The following is a 22,730-nucleotide window of genomic DNA, read 5'->3' as shown; positions in this document are numbered from 1 at the left end:
GCTTCATTCCAATCACACTTAAAGGTCATTGCTGGACCGAGAATCATATCATCAATGATCTTGACCGTGTTGTTAGGAAACATGGCAGGATGATCACGCATGAATTGAAGATCCAAGTATTTATGAGGAGCAAGTCCACCACCGTGAACGATGCTAGAGTAGAGATACTGCTGCATGCGAGTACAAAACCGTGGTCCTCAACATCAGCCACCATCTCATACGGTTTGGTATCCCGTCGGAACTCAAGATATGGACCAACCCCCACGGTCTTGAAGTCGTGAGTGGGGCGAGCTCCATTGAAAGGGATCTCCATGGAGATGTGACGACCATGGACAACGGCATCGCAGAGCCCCGGACCGGAGGCACGGGCGCCCTCCGGGTGCCCGGTTTCAACTATCCAAAGGAGCTTCTAGGAGCAATGTCCTCCTCTTCCTCCCCAACATAGTCCACATCATCAGGATTAGAGGCCGACGGACTAGGTGAGGGAGCCTGACGCTTCTTCTTGGGTCCGGTGGTGGTCTGCTTCTTCTTAGGCCGGACATGCTCCTCGGAGTTAGTAGAACCTTGCCGACGAGCGACTGAAACGGATACAAGATAGGGATACTGATGAGAAGTAGCCCAAAAAGATATGAACAAGGATAAAACAATTAAACGAGTGGAGATGTGGACATTTTGAACATGACCATAGGACAAGCCCGAGTGGTAGATAAAAAATATCGACATGCCCATGGTTAATTTGTTTCGCCAAGTGCATAGACAATAATTTGGGCTAGTCAAGTGACATCAAATTGAGAGGGACATATATATTAAGAGAATAACCAAACAATTTATTGGAACCCTAGAATACTTGACCCAAAAGAAGAGGAGGCAAGAACAGAGACAACCATACCCCAGGATGAGGGAGGAGGACCGCATTGATTTGTACGCGCCATGAAGAACTTCGAAGGACGACCCTTGATTCAATACCCAAACCAGCTCCTCCCAAGTGATTCACACCGCAACCCAGAAAATGGATTGGATGGGAGAGTAGACCGGGAAGAGACGAGGGCGTGGAGAGGAGATCGGCGGCCGGAGGATGGAGGAGATGGCCGGGGCAGGCCGGGGCACAGCCCGACGACGGCGTGAGACAGATGGGGGAGCGAGAAGGGAAAGGGGAAAACTGCCCCCAAATACCGAGCCCCCCAGGTTTATGTGTGTGTGCGCGTACGAGTTGGACATCCAGGGGTCAATCCTAGATATCCGACGCTGGGGGTCAGAGAACGAAAGTCCAGGGCCCGGATGTCTGGTAGTGGGGCCGGATGTCTGGCCACTGGACAGAGATACCAACTGTGAGTTAGAATTTTTTTATTGGCCATATAATGATATTGGATATAGACTCCGCCAAGGAGATTTAGAGATGAAGTACTAAGAAATTTAGGGATATAGTATGATGCGCAAGATACCCAACAACATTAAGCTTAGAAAGATTCATATCAGCAATACACGAGCGGTGACCGTAGTCACCATGCGACATATTACCACAAAGATTTTATTGTTCTAGATATTGATTGCAATCCGTCTTATCCAATTATTCTTGGTAGACCGTTTTTACGCACTATCGGTGTCGTGATTGATATGAAAGAAGGCAATATTAAGTTCCAATTTCCTTTGAGGAAAGGTATGGACCACTTTCCTAGAACAAAAATCAGGCCACCTTATGAATCAATCATGAGGGCATCTTATGGATCTCGAACCAAAGATGACAAAACTTAGATCCTTGCTTTATGCCTAGCTAAGGGCGTAAAACTATAGCGCTTGTTGGGAGGCAACCCAATGAATAAAATTTATTTTTGCTTTTTGCTTTCTGTTCTTGAGTGTTAGCATAATTGTGCTACTGTTATGATTGTGTTTTTTGTGTTTTAATTAGTGTCTGTGCCAAGTAGAACCAATAAGATCTTCTTGGGTGATAGTTGTTTGATCTTGCTGAAAAAGACATAAACTTTGTGCTCACGAAAATAATTGTTAAAATTAAACAGAATGTTATAAAATGCCAATTCTTTTTTAAGACGATCAATATACAAATTATCCAGGTTTTCCTAGTTTTACAGATTTTTTGGAGTTCCAGAAGTATTCGAACAAATCAGATTGCTACAGACTGTTCTGTTTTGACAGTTTCTGTTTTCTTTGTGTTGTGTGCTTATTTTGATGGCTCTATGGTTTTCTTTGATGAGTTTTTGCCATAGAAAAGTTGGAATACAGCAGATATAATACAAAAACAAAATAAGAATTGGTTTGATACATCACTTATAGTAGTGGTTTATTTTTCTTACACTAACGGATCTCACGAAGGTTTTGTTGAGTTTTGTGTGATTGAAGTTTTCAAGTTTTGGGTTATCTTATGATGGATGAAGGAAGGATGTAAGAGCCTAACCTTGGGGATGCCCCGGCACCCTAAGCTATTATCCAAAAATGAGCAACCAACTAAGCTTGGGGATGCCCCCGAGTGGCATCCCCGCTTTCTTCCAGCAACTATCGGTATTTTACTCGAGGCTATATTTTTATTCGTCACATGATATGTGTTTTGCTTGGAGCGTCTTGTATGATATGTGTATTTGCTTGTTTTATTTTTTGTTTTAAGTCATCAATCCTTGCTGGACACACCTATTTAAGAGAGCCAAAATTATATCATGACTTGTTAGAATTGCTCTTTGTGCTTCACTTAAATCTTTTATGAGCTAGGACTTGCTCTAGTGCTTCACTTATATCTTTTTGAGCACGGTGTGCTTTGTTATTTTTGAAGAAATGCTCTCTTGGTTCACTTAGATTTATTTGAGAGTTAGTAAAATTTTGAAGAAATTCTCTCTTGCTTCACTTAAATTATTTTGAGGGAAAGAAAATTTGTTATGCTCATGATCTTCACTTATATTTGTTTGAGCTTATGAAAATCAACACATGAAAATTAGTCCCAAAGTGATAGATATCCAAGAAGGATAAAGTAAAAAATGTCATGAAGATCATTGGACAAAATAAACTTGATTCTTAGTAATAGTTTTGAGATATGATGATGTGATATGTGAGTTATGTTGATGAGTAATTGTGCTCTAGTAAGAATATTGGTGTTAAGGTTTGTGATTCCCTATGCAAGTACGAAAGTCAATAATCATGCAATGAAAATTATATCCTACTTGTGGTGCATTATTTGGTGTTAATTATGCTTAATGCTTGCTTATGAGATTATTCGTTTCTTGGTTTGTCGCTTCCCAATCTTTTTGCTACCTTCATTTTGCACTAAGTATGATCTCGACTTGTGCATCCAAATCCTTTAAACCAGTTTTGCCACATGAGTCCACTATATCTACCTATATGCGGTATTCTTTTGCCGTTCTAAGCAAATTTGCATGTGCCATCTCTAATTTCCAAAATAAACTTCTCTTTTGTGTGTTTGTTTCGCTCGCGGAACGGTAACGGGTGGCTAATATTTTCCATGCTGGATGTGTTATTCTCAAGATGAGTGTTTATTCACTTATCATTGCACGAGAGTAAGGCAAAGGTCTTAGGCATGCCCAGTCTCGAAATGCAAAAATGAATTTACTTTATGTTGTCAAATAATAAATTCCTTGGAAAGTGTTGGTATGGAGGGCACCCGTGGATACGGTTAGCCATGGAAAGTGAAAGAATGGTGGAAAAAGGAATAAACTTTATTTTTCTGTTTGGGAACCGCCTATGGCATATCTAGCATGGAAAGTGTTGGGAACTCTAAGTCGTTTTCGTTGGTGGGATGGATACACCTCCCAAAATGTTTTTATCTCTAATCTTTCGCTTTGAGCTCTGGCACCTCTACAAATCCCTACTTCCCTCTGCGAAGGGCCTTTATTTTACTTTATGCAATTTTTATTTTGAAATTTGAGTCTCCATCTTCTCTCATAAAAAGCACCAGCTAGGAGGCAATATGATCGTACTTAAGTATTGGGTGTAGTTAACATTCGAGTGTGTTTCATGAATGGATCAACGTTTGAGCATGATGGGCTAGGGATATCTTATTTTAGCGTTGATATTTTGAAAGACATGGTTGCTTGTTGATATGCTTGAGTATCTAAATTATTATGTCAAAACTAGACTATTGCTTTGAATCACATAAAAGTCCAAATGTCCATGCTATAAAGAAAAGAATATGATATGACATGATGAACAACACTCCACATCAAAAATTCTGTTTTTATCACTTACCTACTCGAGGACGAGTAGGAGTTAAGCTTGGGGATGCTGATACGTCTCCAACGTATCTATAATTTTTGATTGTTCCATGCTATTTTATTATCAATCTTGGATGTTTTATAATCATTTTATATCATTTTTTGGTACTAACCTATTGACATAGTGCCAAGTGCCAGTTGCTGCTTTTTCCATGTTTTTTACATCGCAGGAAATCAATATCAGACGAATTCCAAATGCCACGAAACTCCACGATGATTTTTTATGGGCCAGAAGGAAGGCAATGGGCCCTGGTTGCACCTGGGGGGTGCCCCGAGGGGGGCACAACCCACCAGGGCGCGCCAGGAGGCCCAGGCGCGCCCTGGTGGGTTGTGCCCACCTCGGGTGCCCCCCGGACCGCCTTGTTGCTCTATAAATACCCCAAAAATACCAGAACCCCAGAGGAGTCAACGAAATATTCATCCAGCCGCCGCAGAATCCAGAACCACCAGATCCAATCTAGAAACCATCTCAGATGGGGTTCACCACCTCCATTGGTGCCTCTCCGATGATGCGTGAGCAGTTCCTTGTAGACCTTCGGGTCCGTAGTTAGTAGCTAGAGGGCTTTCTCTCTCTCACTGAATTCTCAATACAATGGTCTCTTGGAGATCCATATGATGTAACTCTTTTTGCAATGTGTTTGTTGGGATCTGATGAACTTTTAGTTTATGATCAGTCATATATTTTTATATCCATGAAAGTTATTTGAGTTTCTTTGATCTCTTATAGCCTCGTATTTCTTCTCCGATATTTGGGTTTTGTTTGGCCAACTTGATCTATTTATCTTGCAATGGGAAGAGGTGCCCAGTAGTGGGTTCGATCTTATGGTGCTTGATCCCAGTGACAGAAAGGGAACCGACACGTATGTATCGTTGCTACTAAGGATAAAAAGACGATATCTATATCTACCGCCATAGATAAACGGATCTTGTCTACATCATGTCATCGTTCTTATTGCATTACTCCGTTTTCCATGAACTTAATACACTAGATGCATGCTGGATAGCGGTCGATGTGTGGAGTAATACTAGTAGATGCAGGCAGGAGTCGGTCTACTAATCTTGGACGTGATGCCTATGTAATGATCACTGCCTGGATATCTTCATAATTATTTGAGGTTCTATCAATTGCCCAACAGTAATTTGTTTACCCACCGTTTGCTATTTTTCTCGGGAGAAGCCACTAGTGAAACCTACGGCCCCCGGGTCTTCTTTCTCATATATTTGCTTGGGGTCTCTTTTTCCTTTGCACTTTTATTCAGATCTATTAAACCAAAAATACAAAAATACTTTGCTGCACTTTATTTTATTTGCGATCTATTATTTCAATCTATTACAACTTTCTTCCGTCCACGCACCGTTTCTCGCGCCGTACCCCGAAAGGGATTGACAACCCCTTTAACACCTCGGGTTGCGAGGTGTTGTTATTTGTGTGCAGGGGTTGTTTACGTTGTGTTGCTTGGTTCTCCTACTGGTTCGATAACCTTGGTTTCAAACCTGAGGGAAATACCTACCGCCGCTGTGCTGCATCATCCCTTCCTCTTTGGGGAAATACCGACGTAGCTTCAAGCAACATCAGGAGGCCGCAAACTTCTTGCACAAATGAATGTCAGGAGAACAAAAAATGATGGCGTCTACATATATTTGGCATAAGATCAAATCACCCTTTTCCCTCTTAGTAAAAAGAGTGGGATCGATCACCCCTCTCACAAAACCATCATCGTGTAGAAACTTCTTAAGATGATCATACCAAGCACGAGGTGCTTATTTGAGGCCATACAAAGCCTTGTGAAGTTTATACACATAGTCTTTGTGATCGGGATCAACGAACCCAGGTGGTTGTGATACATATACTTCTTCTTGTAGAGGAAAGCTAAGGAAAGTACTCTTCACATCCATTTGATGTAATGTTAAACCATTGAAAGCAGCATAGGCTAGTAAGATGCGAATCGATTCAAGACGGGCAACAGGAGCAAAGGTCTCACCAAAGTCCAAACCTTCAACTTGTTGAAGGAAATATGCCCTAGAGGCAATAATAAAGTTGTTATTTATATTCCTTATATCATGTTAAATGTTTATTATTCATGCTAGAATTGTATTAACCGGAAACTTAGTAAATGTGTGAATACATAGACAAAATAGAGTGTCCCTAGTATGCCTCTACTTGACTAGCTCGTTAATCAAAAGATGGCTAAGTTTCCTGACCATAGACATGTGTTGTCATTTGATGAACGGGATCACATCATTAGAGAATGATGTGATGGACAAGACCCATCTGTTAGCTTAGCATTATGATCGTTTAGTTTTATTGCTATTGCTTTCTTCATGACTTATACATATTCCTCTGACTATGAGATTATGCAACTCCCGAGTACCGGAGGAACACTTTTTGTGCTATGAAACGTCACAACATAACTTGGGGATTATAAAGATGCTCTACAGGTGTCTCCGAAGGTGTTTGTTGAGTTGGCATAGATCAAGATTAGGATTTGTCACTCCGTGTATCAGAGAGGTATCTCTAGGCCCTCTCGGTAACGCACATCACTATAAGCCTTGCAAGTAATGTGACTAATGAATTATTGCGGGATGATACATTACAGAACGAGTAAAGAGGCTTGCCGGTAATGAGATTGAACTAGGTATGATGATACCGACGATCGAATTTTGGGCAAGTAACATACCGATGACAAAGGGAATAACGTATGTTGTTATGCAGTTTGACCGATAAAGATCTTCATAGAATAGGTAGGAACCAATATGAGCATCCAGGTTCCGCTATTGGTTATTGACAGGAGATGTGTCTCGGTCATGTCTACATAGTTCTCGAACCCGTAGGGTCCGCACGCTTAATGTTCGATGACGATTTGTATTATGAGTTATGCGTTTTGGTGACCGAAGTTTGTTCGGAGTCCCGGATGAGATCACGGACCTGACGAGGAGTCTCGAAATGGTCGAGAGGTAAAGATTGATATATTGGAAGGTTATATATGGGCACAAGAATGGTTCCGAAGAGGTTCGGGGATTTATCGGAGTACCGAGAGGCTATCGGAACCCCCCAGGAGAGTTAATGGGCCTTATGGGCCATAGTGGAGAGAGGGAGGAAGGTCACGAGAGGAGGAGCGCGCCTCCCCCTGCCCAATCCGAATTGGACAAGGGGAGGGGGCGCAGCCCCCCTTTCCTTCTCCCTCTCCCCTCTTTCCCCTTTCCCCTCTCCGTTGGAAGGAAGGGGGGGCGAATCCTACTAGGAGTGGAGTCCTAGTAGGACTCCCCCCATGGCACGCCACCCCTGGCCGGCCTCCTCCTCCTCCCCTCCTTTATATACGGGGGTGGGGGGCACCCCAAAGGTACAACAGTTATTCTCTTAGCCGTGTGCGGTGCCCCCTCCATAGTTTACTCCTCCGGTCATAGCGTCGTAGTGCTTAGGCGAAGCCCTGCGCGGATCACATCACCATCACCGTCACCACGCCGTCTTGCTGATAGAACTCTCCCTCGACCCTCTACTGGATCAAGAGTTCGAGGGACGTCATCGAGCTAAACGTGTGCTGAACACGGAGGTGCCGTACGTTCGGTACTTGGATCGGTTGGATCGTGAAGACGTTCGACTACATCAACCACGTTAATCTAACGCTTCCGCTTTCGGTCTACGAGGGTACGTGGAAACACTCTTCCCGTCTCATTGCTATGCATCACCTAGATAGATCTTGCGTGATCGTAGGAATTTTTTTGAAATTGCATGCTACGTTCCCCAGTAGTGGCATCCGAGCAAGCTCTATGCGTAGATGATATGCACGAGTAGAACACAATGAGTTGTGGGCGATAATAGTCATGCTGCTTACCACCAACGTCTTATTTTGATTCGGCGGTATTGTTGGATGAAGCGGTCCGGACCAGCATTACATGACCACGTTCACGAGACCGGTTCTACCGACGTGCTTCGCACACAGGTGGTTGGCGGGTGTCTATTTCTCCAACCTTAGTTGAATCAAATTTGACTACGACCGGTCCTTGTTGAAGGTTAAAACAACACACTTGACGAAAAATTGTTGTGGTTTTGATGCGTAGGTAAGAACGGTTCTTGCAGCCACACAAAACTTGCAACAACAAAGTAGAGGACGTCTAACTTGTTTTTGGAGGGCAGGTTGTGATGTGATATGGTCAAGACATGATGAGATATAAATTTTTGTATGAGATTATCATGTTTTGTAGAAGTTATCGGCAACTGGCAGGAGCCTTATGGTTGTCGCTTTTATTGTATGAAATGCAATCACTATGCTTTACTTTATCACTTAGCGGTAGCGATAGTCGTGGAAGCAATAGTTGGCAAGACGACAACGACGCTACGATGGAGATCAAGCTGTCAAGTCGGTGACGATGAAGATCATGACGGTGCTTTGAAGATGGAGATCAAAGGCACAAGATGGTGATGGCCATATCATGTCACATATTTTGATTGCATGTGATGTTTATCCTTTGTGCATCCTATTTTGCTTAGTACGGCGGCAGCATTATAAGATGATCCCTCACTAAATTTCAAGGTACAAGTGTTCTCCCTGAGTATGCACCGTTGCTACAGTTCGTCGTGCCGAGACACCACGTGATGATCGGGTGTGATAAGCTCTACGTTCACATATAACGGGTGCAAGCCAGTTTTGCATGAGCAAAATACTCGGGTTAAACTTGACGAGCCTAGCATATGCAGATATGGCCTCGGAACACTGAGACCGAAAGGTCAAACGTGAATCATATAGAAGATATGATCAACATAGTGATGTTCACCATTGAAAACTACTCCATCTCACATGATGAACGTACATGGTTTAGTTGACATGGATCACGTGATCATTTAGATGACTAGAGGGATGTCAATCTAAGTGGGAGTTCTTAAGTAATATGATTAATTGAACTTTAATTTATCATGAACTTAGTACCTGATAGTTTTTGCATATCTATGTTGTTGTAGATCAATGTCCCGTGCTACCGTTCCCTTGAATTTTAATGCGTTCCTAGAGAAAGCTAAGTTGAAAGATGATGGTAGCAACTACACAGATTGGGTCCGTAACTTGAGAATTATCCTCATTGCTGCACAGAAGAATTATGTCCTGGAAGCACCGCTAGGTGCAAGACCCGCTGCAGGAGCAACTCCGGACGTTGTGAACGTCTGGCAGAGGAAAACTAATGACTACTCGATAGTTCAGTGTGCCATGCTTTACGGCTTAGTATCGGGACTTCAAAGACGTTTCGAACGTCATGGAGCATATGAGATGTTCCAGGACTTGAAGTTAATATTTCAAGCAAATGCCCGAGTTGAGAGATATGAAGTCTCCAACAAGTTCTGTAGCTGCAAGATGGAGGAGAATAGTTCTGCCACTGAACACGTACTCAGAATGTCTGGGTACCATAACCACTTGACTCAGCTGGGAGTTAATCTTCCTGATGATAGTGTCATTGACAGAGTTCTTCAATCACTACCACCAAGCTATACAGGCTTCGTGATGAACTATAATATGCAAGGGATGGAAAAGATAATTCCCGAGCTCTTCGCGATACTAACGGCTGCGGAGGTAGAAATCAAGGAGCATCAAGTGTTGATGGTTAACAAGGCCACTAGTTTCAAGAAAAAGGGCAAAGGGAAGAAGGGGAACTTCAAGAAGATTAGTAGGCAAGTTGCTGCTCAAGGGAAGAAACCCAAGTCTGGACATAAGCCTGAAACTGAGTGCTTCTACTGCAAAGGGACTGGTCACTGGAAGCGGAACTGCCCCAAGTATTTTGCGGATAAGAATGATGGCAAAGTGAAAGGTATATTTGATATACATGTTATTGATGTGTACCTTACTAATGCTCGTAATAGCGCCTGGGTATTTGATACTGGTTATGTTGCTCATATTTGCAACTCAAAATAGGGGCTACGGATTAAACGAAGATTGGCTAAGGACGAGGTGACAATGCGCGTGGGAAATGGTTCCAAAGTCGATGTGATCGCCGTTGGCACGCTACCTCTACATCTACCTTCGGGATTAGTTTTAGACCTGAATAATTGTTATTTTGTGCCAGCGTTGAGCATGAACATTATATCTGGATCTTGTTTGATGCGAGACGATTATTCATTTAAATCGGAGAATAATGGTTGTTCTATTTATATGAGTAATATCTTATGGTCATGCACCCTTGATGAGTGGTCTGTTTTTGTTGAATCTCGACTGTAGTGATACACATATTCATAACATTGAGGCCAAAAGATGCAAAGTTAATAATGATAGTGCAACTTATTTGTGGCACTGCCGTTTAGGTCATATTGGTGTAAAGCGCATGAAGAAACTCCATGCTGAAGGGCTTTTGGAATTACTTGATTATGAATCACTTGATGCTTGCGAACCATGCCTCATGGGCAAGATGACTATGACTCCGTGCAACTGACTTATTGGAAATAATACATACTGATGTATGTGGTCCGATGAGTGTTGAGGCTCGCAGCGGGTATCGTTATTTTCTAACCTTCACAGATGATTTGAGAAGATATGGGTATATCTACTTAATGAAACATAAGTGTGAAACATTTGAAAAGTTCAAAGAATTCTAGAGTGAAGTGGAAAATCATCGTAACAAGAAAAATAAAGTTTCTACGATCTGATCGTGGAGGTGAATATTTGAGTTATGAGTTTGGTCTTCATTTGAAACAATGTGGAATAGTTTCGCAACTCACGCCACCTGGAACACCACAGCGTAATGGTGCGTCCGAACGTTGTAACCGTACTTTATTAGATATGGTGCGATCTATGATGTCTCTTACCGATTTACCGCTATCGTTTTGGGGTTATGCTTTAAGAGACAGCTGCATTCACGTTAAATAGGGCATCATCTAAATCCATTGAGACGACACCATATGAACTGTGGTTTAGCAAGAAACAGAAGCTGTCGTTTCTTAAAGTTTGGGGCAGCGATGCTTATGTGAAAAATCTTCAACCTGATAAGCTCGAACCCAAATCAGAGAAATGTGTCTTCATAGGATACCCAAAGGAAACTGTTGGGTACACCTTCTATCACAGATCCGAAGGCAAGATATTCGTTGCTAAGAATGGATCCTTTCTAGAGAAGGAGTTTCTTTCGAAAGAAGTGAGTGGGAGGAAAGTAGAACTTGATGAGGTAATTGTATCTTCTCCCCAATTGGAAAGTAGTTCATCACAGAATCAGTTCCAGTGATTCCTACACCAATTAGTGACAAAGTTAATGATGATGATCATGAAACTTCAGATCAAGTTACTACCGAACCTCGTAGGTCAACCAGAGTACGTTCCACACCAGAGTGGTACGAAAATCCTATTCTGGAAGTCATGTTACTAGACCATGACAAACCTACGAACTATGAGGAAGCAATATGAGCCCAGATTCTGCGAAATGGCTTGAGGCCATGAAATCTGAGATGGGATCCATGTATGAGAACAAAGTATGGACTTTGGTTGACTTGCCCGATGCTCGGTAAGCCATAGAAAATAAACGGATCTTCAAGAAGAAGACTGACGCTGACGATAATGTTACTGTCTACAAAGCTCGAATTGTTGTGAAAGGTTTTCGACAAGTTCAAGGAGTTGACTATGATAAGACCTTCTCACTCGCGGCGATGCTTAAGTCTGTCTGAATCATTTTAGCAATTGCTGCATTTTTGATTATGAAATTTGGCAAATGGATGTCAAAACTGCATTCCTTAATGGATATCTTAAAGAAGAGTTGTATATGATGCAACCAGAAGGTTTTGTCGATCCTAAAGGTGCTAACAAAGTGTGCAAGCTCCAGCGATCCATTTATGGACTGGTGCAAGCATCTCAGAGTTGTAATATACACTTTGATAGTGTGATCAAAGCATATGGTTTTATACAGACTTTTGGAGAAGCCTGTATTTACAAGAAAGTGAGTTGGAGCTCTGTAGCATTTCTAATATTATTTGTGGATGACATATTGTTGATTGGAAATAATACAGAATTTCTGGATAGCATAAAAGGATACTTGAATAAGAATTTTTCAATGAAAGACCTCGGTGAAGCTACTTATATATTGGGCATCAAGATCTATAGAGATAGATCGAGATGCTTAATTGGACTTTCACAAAGCACATACCTTGACAAAGTTTTGAAGAAGTTCAAAATGGATCAGTCAAAGAAAGGGTTCTTGCATGTGCTACAAGGTGTGAAGTTGAGTCAGACTCAATGCCCGACCACTGCAGAAGATAGAGAGAAAATGAAAGTCATTCCCTATGCCTCAGCCATAGGTTCTATCATGGATGCAATGCTGTGTACCAGACCTGATGTGTGGCTTGCTATAAGTTTAGCAGGGAGGTACCAAAGTAATACAGGAGTGGATCACTGGACAGCGGTCAAGAACATCCTGAAATACTTGAAAAGGACTAAGGATATCTTTCTCATTTATGGAGGTGACAAAGAGCTTTTCGTAAATGGTTACGTCGATGCAAGCTTTGACACTCATCCGGATGACTCTAAGTCGCAAACCGGATACATATTTATATTGAATTGTGGAGCTGGCAGTTGGTGCAGTTCCAAGCAAAGCGTCGTGGCGGGATCTATGTGTGAAGCGGAGTACATAGCTGCTTCCGAAGCAGCAAATGAAGGAGTCTGGATGAAGGAGCTCATATCCGATCTAGGTGTAATACCTAGTGCATCGGGTCCAATGAAAATCTTTTGTGACAATACTAGAGCAATTGTCTTGGCGAAGGAATCCAGATTTCACAAGAGAACCAAACACATCAGGAGATGCTTCAATTCCATCTGCGATCAAGTCAAGGAGGGAGACATAGAGATTTGCAAAATACATACGGACCTGAATGTTGCAGACCTGTTGACTAAGCCTCTTCCACGAGCAAAACATGATCAGCACCAAGACTCCATGGGTTTTAGAATCATTGTAATGTAATCTAGATTATTGACTCTAGTGCAAGTGGGAGGCTGAAGGAAATATGCCCTAGAGGCAATAATAAAGTTGTTATTTATATTTCCTTATATCATGATAAATGTTTATTATTCATGCTAGAATTGTATTAACCGGAAACTTAGTACATGTGTGAATACCTAGACAAAAGAGAGTGTCCCTAGTATGCCTCTACTTGACTAGCTCGTTAATCAAAAGATGGTTAAGTTTCCTGACCATAGACATGTGTTGTCATTTGATGAACGGGATCACATCATTAGAGAATGATGTGATTGACAAGACCCATCCGTTAGATTAGCATTATGATCGTTTAGTTTTATTGCTATTGCTTTCTTCATGACTTATACATATTCCTCTCACTATGAGATTATGCAACTCCTCACTACAAAAAAAATACACTTCCGTGATGATACGTGTTTGTCATAGTAGGTCGCGTTTTTTGTCATGCATGTACATCCATGACAAATTTATGACAGAATCAAGATAGTTATACCTGTGCTGTCGTAGAAGTGTTCCATGACATTACCAAAATTATCATCACGGAAGTGTCCACTTCCATGACGATAAATCGCGCGTCACAGAAGTGCTTTCGTCAAGGGTGACCGAAACGTGGCATCCACCGTAACGGAACACCGTTAAGCTATCGGGTCAGGTTTTGGATCCGATAACCCGTTAACAGCACCGACCAATGGGGATTTTCCACGTGTAAAATCATCATTGGCTCGAGGAGACACGTGTCAGGTCCGCGTTGGCACAGGTGTCACTCATCCAATGGGCGAGACGCGCCTGTGATATGTTGACACGTGGACCGACCCATCAAGTTTAAATGGGCCGGCTCAACTGAAGGCCCACAAGATTTTGCGGACCATAATGGGCCGGCCCAGCTAAAGGCCCACGAGATTTTGCGGACCATAATGGCTGGCCCAGCTAAAGGCCCAGAAGATTTTGTGGGCCATAATGGGCCGGCCCAGGTAAAGGCCCACAAGATTCTTGTGTGCCATAATGGGCCGGCCCAGGTAAAGGCCCACAAGATTCTTGCGGATCATAATGGGCCGGCCCAGCTAAAGGCCCACGAGATTTCGTCGACGTTAATGGGCCAGCCCAGCTGTAGGCCCACAAGATTTTGAGGACCCTAGTAGGCCGACCCATTAACTGGCTGCCATGTTTTGGGCCAAATGCCGGCCCATATTTGATCCGGTCCATTAATGGCCTGCCACGCTCCGGGCCTAATAGTGGCCCATATGAGATCCAGCCCGTTAAAAGCCTACCACGTTCTGGGCCAAATTACGGCCCAGATCAGGTCCGGCCCTTTAAGAGGCTTTGGGCTCAATTATGGCCCATATCAGATTCGGCTCGTCAACTGGACACTATGCTTTTGGGCCCACTTGCTAAAGGCCCACTTAGTAATTCAGCCTGATATTAGTTTTGGCCTGTTAAAGGCCCGTTTAACATTTTGGCCCTATATTAATTTCGGCCTGGTAAAAGCCCGTCATATAGTTGGGCCTAACTACGGCCCGATTTGCATCCGCCTACTCGCAGCCGATATCTGATTGGGCCAAACAAGGACCGAGACAATTTTGGCCTGTTAAAAGCCCGTGATTTGATTCACACAATCATGGGCCGAGGTTCATTTCGGGCTGCTGCCGGCCCGTGAGCTGTTCGGCACGTTTCAGGCCCAACCTACATCGTGATTGCATGATGGCCCGATTATGTACCGTAATTTTACGGTTTTGCCGGTTTACTGCGAAGACAGGATATATATATACAGTAAAATAACTGCAGCATCGTGAATAAGAAAAAACCTAGACTATACAATAAAGAAATTACGGCATATTACATCCACTGGGCATCAAAGTTCGCCACTATGATAATAAAGCACAAGCAGACAGCAGATTACATACACTGGGCATCAAAGATCGCCACCAGTGCAAATAAACACGCCGACAAAATAATATAAAAAACCGACAGCACTTCAATAGTGTTCAAGAAAGGTTAGCCCTGCTGGGGAGCTACAGCGCAAGTAGCTGAGCAAGATGATGAGACTGCGCTTGTTCAACACTTATATCTTCCTCACTCTGAAAGATAAACAAGCAGACAGATGACAGGTTTTGCACATAAAAGTATCAGTGCTGACAATTCATCGCATTTCTTACTGACGAATAAAGTGACACAGTTTAAAATTGCATTAACACAATATGATATTGTTCAGGTCAAGACATGGCAGGAAATGACATTGTGAAGGAGTTGGCAGCTTCACGACACCACTGGATTACAGATCAAGAACTCATAAGTATCAATGGTTAGTGTGCTGTCAATTTATACCATTTCAGATTGGCAAATAAAGAGATGGTTTAAATAATAGTAGAATGATATGACATTGTTCATAGTTAAGACATTGCAGAATATGACATTGTGCTGTAGTGGATAGGTTCACCACACCACTGGATTACGGATGAAGAACAGAAGCATACATGCAGTGCAAAAGAAGATCACTTGCTCTGTATAGTTTAATTTACATGGTATGAAGAAGGAACTTGGTTGTACAACTGAAACTTAAATTGAGAAAGGACAAACTTTTGTTTATGAACTACATAATAAACTTTAAACAAGCAATTTGATGCAAACACCAAAAATAAACAGCTGTTGCAGTCATGCCTAACCAAATATATACAACAAAGTTCGAAGGCTGGAGATGGACAAACTTACATTATTGGTGAAGACAGGCTCTATAAAGGCCTTGTCCATGCTGATGGGGGGGGGGGGCAATTCAAGAAGTTTACCACAGAATCTTCTTCAAAAGCATTGCCTTTATTCTACATTTTGTTAAGAGTAAATATAGATGTGATATTATACGAAAAACTGGAGAATATTTAAGATAAGATGAAGAGTGATGCTACATAACCAAGTAGCTATAAATGTAAGTGCAGCGATACAGGAAAAAGGTACAGCCAAGAGCAATGCACAACTAAACTTCTTCAGTACCAACCTTATGGTAAGAGTAAATATAGATCTGATGTGTAGAAAATGGAGGACAAAGGAAAATAAGCTGCAGAGTGATGGTACATGAACAACTACCTGTCATTATAAGTACACTGATAAAGGACAGCATGTACTTACAAGAACAATGCAGAGCTAAAAAACATTGGCATTGGATATACTCTACACTAATGTAACCATTCATACAGATCAGATAATTTGGAGCGAACAATTGATAAGCAAGCTATCATGCATACTGCTGTCACATAATTAACCAGGTATGTATGCAAGTACAGTGATACATGACAACAGGTACTAACAAGAGCAAAGCAGCGGGCAGCATATTTGCGATATCCCGTCGTTCTTGTCAAACCAGAATTCTTCTTCGAGCAGATTTCCTGCAAAAAAGATCCATAAGGCACATGCGGAAAAGTAGAAGTTCAAATTGTCATGTGATTTCATAGGCAGTACCTCATCCTGGGAACGAGACCAGTGCATAACAAGGTTTTTCCATTCAATCTCTTCTAAATTTAGCACAGGAGACTTCACCGGAAATTCGTTTATAGACTTGCCAACAAAGTGTGATTTCCTCAGGTAACACCGATACTGCTGCAATGCTTCCTTGAAAAGCACAAGCAAGCTTTGCTCGTCATGACTATCTAGATTGACCCTCGCCTAGTTACAACAATGTAATGTAAATCATTAATGTGTTCAATTAGCAGAAAACAGGAAAATAATAACCATGAATAATAGCACTTACATGTAAGTTGGACATGAAGATGTGAAAATGGTGTTTGTCTTCACAATAATCTTCCCATGATGGGAATATATGCACGTAGTCCCTAACAACATTGAAAGCATTGTCTTTTAAACTAGGAATAAATGGAATGGGGTTCCAATCTGCAGGAATTGGCCGTCTCTGTAGTTGGGATAGGTCTTCGGCCGGTGGACTTGTTGTACTTTTTGCTGGAGTGGGATTTTTCTGTGGTACAGCTGGTGCTATGGCAAATGAAATCGGTATACCTTTTGCCGGAGTGCAGGTCCTGTGTGGTGGGGCTAGTGGTGTGGCCAGTGAAGTATGGGTACAGTCTGCTGGAGTCGGTCCTACGTTTTGTGTCACTGGTTGTAGAGCCAATATAAGTGGGGTGTTGTCTGATTTCTCCGGCACCACCATGTTTTTCAAGGACTTTGCTGGTGCTCCTTCAGGTTCGGCAATCACCCTCTTCCTTTTTGATGTCTGATGCACAAGAACAACATTTGAGTGGAAAAACATGGTATGATGATAGATGGAATATGTATTGATAATGGATGGGCATGGCATCTCGACATATATGATGAGTAAACTAAGCAGATGGCGGTGCAACAAAGTAGAAGAAATGCAAGACAACATATGCAAGATACCCGCAATCAATAAAACATTGCCAAATTAGAACAGGCACCTTGATGGGTGAACAGGACAGGCCATCTGCCTTTGACTCCTCGAGGTTAGAATAGTCATTAGGATCATATTCTGAACAAGAATCAACAGGTGGGGAGCGTATGAGTTTCATTGCATCCAGAATGGCACTCAATGCCTTGGTGCCAATTTTTTAAGTCATTGCAGTGTTTAGCTTCAAGAGTGGACTGCTGCTAGTGTGACACAAAGCAGCTACACAGATCATAGTGTAGATATAATGGGAAAACCTTAAGCATTAGAGTAAAATCAGCAAAGTGGAACTTGCTGGAATATATGTGCCAGTATTGCCGGTACGGCTAGAAAGGCTTCGGATACCAGCTCTCTTCAAGTGAAGGTGCGGTACTGTTAATATCAGTGTAACTCTCAAAGGCGACACAGCTCCCTGCATTTCCTTGCTATTCTTATAGGATTCAAGTGGGCAGGCCACTACAAATCCTATTCCTATGTTTACAAGATCCTACGAATCAAAGAGGCTCAAAGTGTCCATCACAACCGACCGTATAGACCTCTACACTACAAATGTCCCTGCTCATCTTCAGTACAAGGAACATACTGTACTACTATCATACTCCCTCCGTTCCAAAATATAATTCTTGGTAGAGATTTCCACTATGGATCACATACAGATGTATCCAGATACATTTTAGAGTGTAGATTCACTCATTTTGCTCCATATATAGTCCATGGTGGAATCTATACAAAGACTTGTATTTAGGAACGGAGAGAGTACATATTAAAGAAGAACGGAAGAGGAACATGGTAAAGAAGAGCAAGCAGATTTTGGATAATAAAATGTTGGTTGCGCAGTGCCCACACATGATGAACCAGAGCGCATTAAGAATGCAACTCCCAGCTGTCTCTCGACCATTTCAGGCGGTTGGATGAAGATCCTACGTCTCCTAACCCTTCTTCTTCCTCGTCTCTGATTCTTCCCATATAGAACACCGCACGGGCCGCCGGCCGGACCACCGGCCCCCACTGCCTGTGTTCCTCCGCCACCCCCACCGCCACCCCCGCCCCAACCCCCACCCGCGTCGAGTTTTCTTCGTTCGGCGAGGCCCCACAACCACCCGAGCCCCTTCGATCGCACCGGCGAACTTCGGCGAGCTCTGAAAAATCGACTGACCCAATTTTGAAATTTAGTCTACTGTGATTTAACTAGTGTGGAATATAAAAGGGGAAAACCATAAGCACTGGGAGTATAGTGTTGAGCGTTCCATGGCGGATCTGAAGGTGCAAACCGGACAAAGGCAACTTCGCAACCAAGACAAGAAATCAGAGTAAAGCAGTGGCGATCTATTTTCTTGCTGCGATAAATAAGTTGAGCAGATACGAAAGAGTACCGCCTCTGGTGCGGCGCCGTGTACGCATCTGCTGAGAATTTGACAGTGTCGCGGTAGCGATGGCTGTCGGTGGCGTGGAAGCAGATCTAGGAGGGTATACGGTGGCGGCGGGGTGCGGTGGACGAGACGGTCATAGGAGCGGCGCCGGCAAGGTGGACGACGGCGGGGATGAAGCGAGAGGACGGGATGCAAGGATCCCGGTCCGAAGCCATGGATGAGAGAGGTCGATCTATTGTAATGGACGGCGGCGTCAGGGTATCAGCTCCGGCATGGTGGAGGAGGACGGCGGTGGATGGGGTGGCGGACGACGGCGGACGGAGGAGGGTGGGGTGGAGAGGGTGTTTTGGCGCCCACGGAGTACGAATGGGGAAAAGGGAGGTAGAGAGGAAGGGGGGAACCATGTATTCAGGGCGCGCTTGTCTCAAATGCGAGGAAATTTACAAACTTAGCCCCCGTTTCAAATTTCTACTACATCACAGCAACATTAGTCGGTTGGGGATAGGACGGTAATCTCGCATACACCGAATATTTGCCGACGAGAGTTTGTTTTTGGCACCCACCGTGTATGAATATGAATCGGGGAGGGAGTCGATTTCGGCCGAGGACACACTGTGTTTTGGCGCCCACCGTGTATGAATCCGGGTGAGAGGCGGTTACGTCACGTTTGGGTGAAATTACAAACCTACCCCTATCGAAACCTATAGAAATCCAGCAGATAGGCTTTGCGTGGCAGGGATAGGCAGTAGTGATTTCCATCTCGCAGATTTTGGTTTTGGGCGGTTACTGCGACTTTCCCCGCTTCGTTCAAATTTTGCAGAGTGCACGTTTACCGTGCCAACTCAATTCGAATCCCGTTTGTATTCTATTTTTTCCGGGCGGGATCCATTTTCAATTGGAATTACATTCTATATACATCATTTTTTTATATATACTTTCAAAAGAACAACACCATTTATACATAAATATGGTTTACAAATGGCATGTTCTCAGATTCATAAGGTTGTATCCATCAATTTGGATTTTCATGAAACCACTTTATGTTGAAATCCAATGTATGCATTCCTCGCTAACTGTCTCCAATTAATGTGTGTTTCATGCGGGGTTTTTTTACTTCTCAAACATGTATAATGTGTTTCACACACGCAACATATAGTGTAATCCCGTTTAGACATTAATTGCATATAAACCATGCATTGTTTGTAATTGAAGAATCTATGGGTCACCAATATTGATAAACTATATAACATTACACGTGTGCCCAAATTCAAATGAATATGCATGTTTGATACACCAATTTGCGTTATGATATTATCGATGTCGTGATCTCCAGTTTAAATATTTGAATCCCCTTTAATCCAGATATTCGTCTCATATAGCTATCACTCATGCTTATATAGGACTATCTCTCTGGACCTATACGTGTTCATCGTCTCTCAGGTATCTCTCGTGCTACCTATATGTCGACGATGATCTTTTATCTTCGTAACACACTGATGGTGCTCTCTCCCTCGACCTTCATCACTCTATCTCTCTCTAAGTATATCTCGCTCCCTGCTATGTGTCTCTAACTATGATTCTCCATGTGGAATCTCTTTCTCTCACACAAAGACAAAACTTTGTCTCCCAGGGTCTCATTTCTCTCTACTATTCCCATGTGTGCCACTCGCACACCCCTCATACAGAGATGTCTTTCGCTCCTTAGATATGAGAACCTACGACTCTTCCTCTTCAATATCTCTTTCTCACACACAAACACAAACTCTGTCTCCCAGGGTCTCATATTTCTCCATTGTTCTCTTATATGTCGCTCACACACACCCTCTCTCCCTAGAGATATCTTGCGTTCCCTCGTATGTATCTCTAGCTATCACTCTCGTTGTGAAATATCTTTCTCTCTCGCAGACACAAAACTCCGTCTCTCTGGATCTCATTTCTCTCTGATATCTGTTTGTATGTGACTCACATGCACCCTCTCTCTATCTCTCTCACACCCACACACATAACCCAGCCTTCTGATCCACTCGACTCCTATCTCTAATGCACACTAGCTAGCATCTTTATCTTTCTATTTATCTGTTTCTCCATCAACCTTCTTTCTCGCCCTCACTCTTGATTCCTATCACGCACACTACATATGTTTCTCTCTACATGCAGTCAAGTGCCCTCTCACACACATATATAACTTCACCCTTTGAACCACCCGACGGTCATCTCCAACACCCAAACTAGCGGATGTCCCTCTAGCTAGCATCTCCATCTCTGTATCTATCTATAGTTTCTCCGTCAACATTTCTTTCTCGCACGGAGTCTTGCTTCCTATCACCCACACTATATATGTCTCTCCATACATATGCATTTATAGGTTGGTCTCTTTTGCACAATCGTTGTGCCTCACTCCCTCTGCTCGCCATAGATGCATGCTCCAGCCCACGCCACTATCTCTTAAAGACAAAAACACATGCTCAATTCTCGGGCCTTCTTCCCTACATTCTCACATGCATGCATATTGTCATACCGATCCGTCTCTCCCATGTCGTTGATCTTATGATTTATGTCTTCTTTCTTTTATCTCGATCATGCGCGCGCGCACACACACACACACATCCCACGTATACATGTATACCTCTCACACATGCACGTTCAAGGTCTCTATGTCTCCATACGTTTAATTACCCTCAATCCTAACGCCACATCGAATCGTTCTCCTCTTTTGTGCACATAACTTCCGCCTGGATGGGTAAAACACACACTCACACTTAACAATCTCCTTCTAGCTACCCCCCGCCTCTCACTCTTCCCCTATATCCCCGAAACAAATAAGACCATCCCTTTGTTTAATTCCCGCCTACATGCACCATCGATATATAGTAGTCTTCCTCGGTGTCTCTCGAACAAACACGTTCTCTCGATGTCGACTCCTCTCACGCGCACACACCTTCTCTTCCCTCTCTACGGGCATTTTCTCTCTCGCACCCCATCGTTGGTGGCCTCTACCATACACATCACCTCTCTATGATGAAGCCATGCACACTTAAATTACATCCTCCACAGAGGACCCCGCGACACACACACACACACACACGCACACACACACACACCACCTTTATTTACTTGCATAACATGGACAAATTCCACTTTACTTTAGTAGTCAGCAAACTTATCATCTGTACCCTTATAAAAAAACGAGTTGGCGGTGATGGTGTGCCTGCCATCTTGTAATACAGACCGTATGATCTATATCTGAGGATAGAAAGCAAACTATGATAATTTTACAAAAGATACCCTCACCTCTCTGCACATCATTATCTCCCGCAACCTCATTGCTCAGCAATTAAAAAAGGAATAAGTCTCTGGAACAATCTAGCATGCATGGTGGCCGCTGCCGGCGCCCGTCCATCCCCATGCCTCCGCCCATTCCGAACACCAGTCACCACCACGCTCCACTCCTCCTCGCCTTATCTCTCATCTTTCATTTTTTCGATGACATTCTCGAGATACCAGTTTTCCGATAAAATTCTTGAGATATCATTAGTTTTTACACATGGGATTACTCCTGCATGGGTCAATCACAAAAGGTGTTCTGTAAAAAAATGCATATTGATGTTCCGTGCAATGCATGAGAATCTTGCTTGTAATTATATAACGCAGATCACGAGCAGGAAGTGACATTTTTTTGACACAACCACATTAACATGGCCACGTAAATGACTAGCTAAAGTAAATACCATTATACTTATATCCCGATGCAAAAGGTTGAGTACATGTCCGAAGAGTAGAGTCGCACACACGCAC

Source organism: Triticum aestivum, chromosome 2D (genome assembly GCF_018294505.1).
Source record: "Triticum aestivum cultivar Chinese Spring chromosome 2D, IWGSC CS RefSeq v2.1, whole genome shotgun sequence".
Lineage (NCBI taxonomy): Eukaryota > Viridiplantae > Streptophyta > Magnoliopsida > Poales > Poaceae > Triticum > Triticum aestivum.
Note: the sequence above shows the minus strand (reverse complement) of the source record.